At 31.4% G+C, this 2,497-nt stretch overlaps 1 long non-coding RNA gene across 1 annotated transcript; it reads right to left on the bottom strand.

Annotated features, from left to right (window-relative positions):
* Nucleotides 1–488: 488 nt before the first annotated feature.
* Nucleotides 489–1,759, bottom strand: LOC107889657 (uncharacterized). Its single transcript, XR_001681802.2, has 2 exons — nt 1,093–1,759; nt 489–777 (listed from the first exon to the last, which is right to left on the bottom strand). It is a non-coding gene; the product is annotated as an uncharacterized lncRNA (long non-coding RNA).
* Between the last annotated feature and the right edge of the window lie 738 nt (nt 1,760–2,497).

The raw sequence follows: 2,497 nt of genomic DNA, 5'->3' as shown, positions 1-2,497 counted from the left end.
CTGTCTTTTTATTAAACAAACCCTTATTTCAATTGAAATGTTAATTTACAAATAAATTAAAGGTTAAAGGTTGTTTGGATACAAGTTAAAAATTTAGGGTTATAATATTTGGACATGAATTAAAGTTTAAAGGTTATAATAAAAGTAGATAAGCATAACTAAATAAAGTGATAAATTAGTATATTGGAACATCAGACAATCAATTTTCTTTGTATTTTTATTTTTTTTAGTTTATTTGGGTACAAATGGAGGATTGAGCAATCATGCCCTATAATTGTACTATTTGGTGAATGGAGGTTTGTAAGAACTTGTTAAATTAAAAAGGATGAACAATTTTTTCACAGCTGATTGAAAATGAGATATGTGAAATGACATATCTAATTATGTTTGTTCAAAAATTACTTCCTTTGCCATATGCTCTTAAACCTAATTATCACCAATTTACATATGTAGTGGCCCAAATTTGCCCAGCCCAAACAAACACAAAAGACCAAAACAAAATATAAAATAAATCAATAAACAAAAAGTTTAAAACACAAACAGCCCATTTTAATGTCCTTTTTTACAAACCAAATCATTGCAAGCCCAAACCAATGCCCAAGACCCAAATATAGGCCCGATAGGCCCAAAATTTTTTTACAACTTTGGAACCCTAGGGTTCTCTCTCTCTTCGCGCCGTAGCCCTCAGTCGCTGTACAGCCCCAACGCCGCTCGTGCCTCCACGTCAACAGCCCCCGTACGCCAGTACAGCCTCGTACACACGCCACGCACCTGTACCTGCGAAAGGAAACAAAAAATAGCAGTGAGAATGGCAGCCAATAGGAAATTATTTGTATTTTTTCTCTTTTGATTTCCTTTCGGCTATAAAGCCAACGATTCAATCTTTGTAATGGGTACGGACAGAACATAAAAAAAAACGTTCAATACAGAGACTAGTTTTTCGCATATTCAATACAAAGAAAAGGCAACCGATATTAAGAGGTGATCTAAAGCGCCATATCTTTCTTGATTTCTGAAAATTGCTTTCATCTTCAGTTCTTGCTTGTTTTCTTTTCTTTTTTTGTGAAAAAGGGAGTCAAAACGAAGACTTACCTTCGTGTAAGAGCCACCGGAATCCCTCATCTTCGCTGGCATCGAAGTTTGAGAAGGTTTCGAGGCTGAAATCGGCAGACCATGGTGCTAGAATCGAAACGAGAAGGCAAAGGGACACCCTCGGAGCGCCATTCGTCACTTGCGAGGTTGAAATGGTGGCTGAGCGGCGCAAGAACCTTAGGGTTCTTTTTTTATTTGCTTTGGCTGAGTGTTTGGCTTTGAGGCCCTTTTAAACAACCAAAAACGGTACCGTTTGGGCCCGTTTCAATGGCTCCAAAACGGTGTCGTATGCACTATACCCGACGACCCGACCCAAGAGCCTCTGGGATCATCGCGTTTTCGCGGTGAGGGGTTAATTGCTCATTAAATGAGAAATTAAGCCCGCGCTTAAACGCAGCACTTTGAGACTTGGCATTTGCCAGTTTTAGTCCCTCTACACTTGCGCGCATGGCACATGGGTCCCTATCGTCATTATTGTTTTATTTTCAAATTACCCCATGTATTTTAGTTTAATTTTAATCGAGTCCTTTTATTTTATACCCCTTTTTATTTTATTTTATTTGTACATTTTAATTAATCTTGATAGTTGCTTCTTCATTCTTGTAGATTCGTTTTTTGTAATATTATTATCTTATTTCGCACTCTTTAAATATTTATTTCCTTTATAGTATTATACATATACATTTGTTATAACAAAGTTAATGTAATTGCATGTATATAATGATTTTTGACTCAATCTATGTATTTTGGTATATATATATATATTTGTCATTCTAACATATCTTGTACATATGTTTTGCATAAAGTTTACATTATTTTTATACTCACTTATATTAGTACATATCTTTGATTTATATACATTATTAAAAACATACATTTTATACATATAGTTTTTTTACACATACAAATATGTTCTTAAATCTACTAGGTAATTTATAATAAAATTAATTTAGCCCTATACATGTTTCAATGTTATTTTGCATATACTTGCTTTTAAAATTATATATATATACATATTAGTACACTTATTACTTTAATAGATTTTTTTATTTTAAAATACTTTTGCTTTATGATTTATTCAAGTGTTTTCTTTATATATATAAAATTATTTTGGAAATTCCATCTTTGTAATTATAAAATGATTATGTTTTAATATTTCTTTATCCTATATTACTCTTGTGTTTTACATGGCCTCTTATTTAAATCCTTTGATATAAAGATATGTATATAAATTTTAGACTACGTAAGATTTTACATATATTATTATTAATTTAATGATTATTTTCAAAGCTATTTATATGTACACATGTTTTATAAATCTATTTTGTGCATTTATGTTTTGTCATATATCTTTGTTATTCTTTTGTATTATATATTATTTAAATTATCATGTACTTTGTCAACT

This window comes from Gossypium hirsutum, chromosome A10, assembly GCF_007990345.1.
Source record: "Gossypium hirsutum isolate 1008001.06 chromosome A10, Gossypium_hirsutum_v2.1, whole genome shotgun sequence".
Taxonomy (NCBI): domain Eukaryota; kingdom Viridiplantae; phylum Streptophyta; class Magnoliopsida; order Malvales; family Malvaceae; genus Gossypium; species Gossypium hirsutum.
This window is presented reverse-complemented; position numbering and strand designations above follow the sequence as displayed.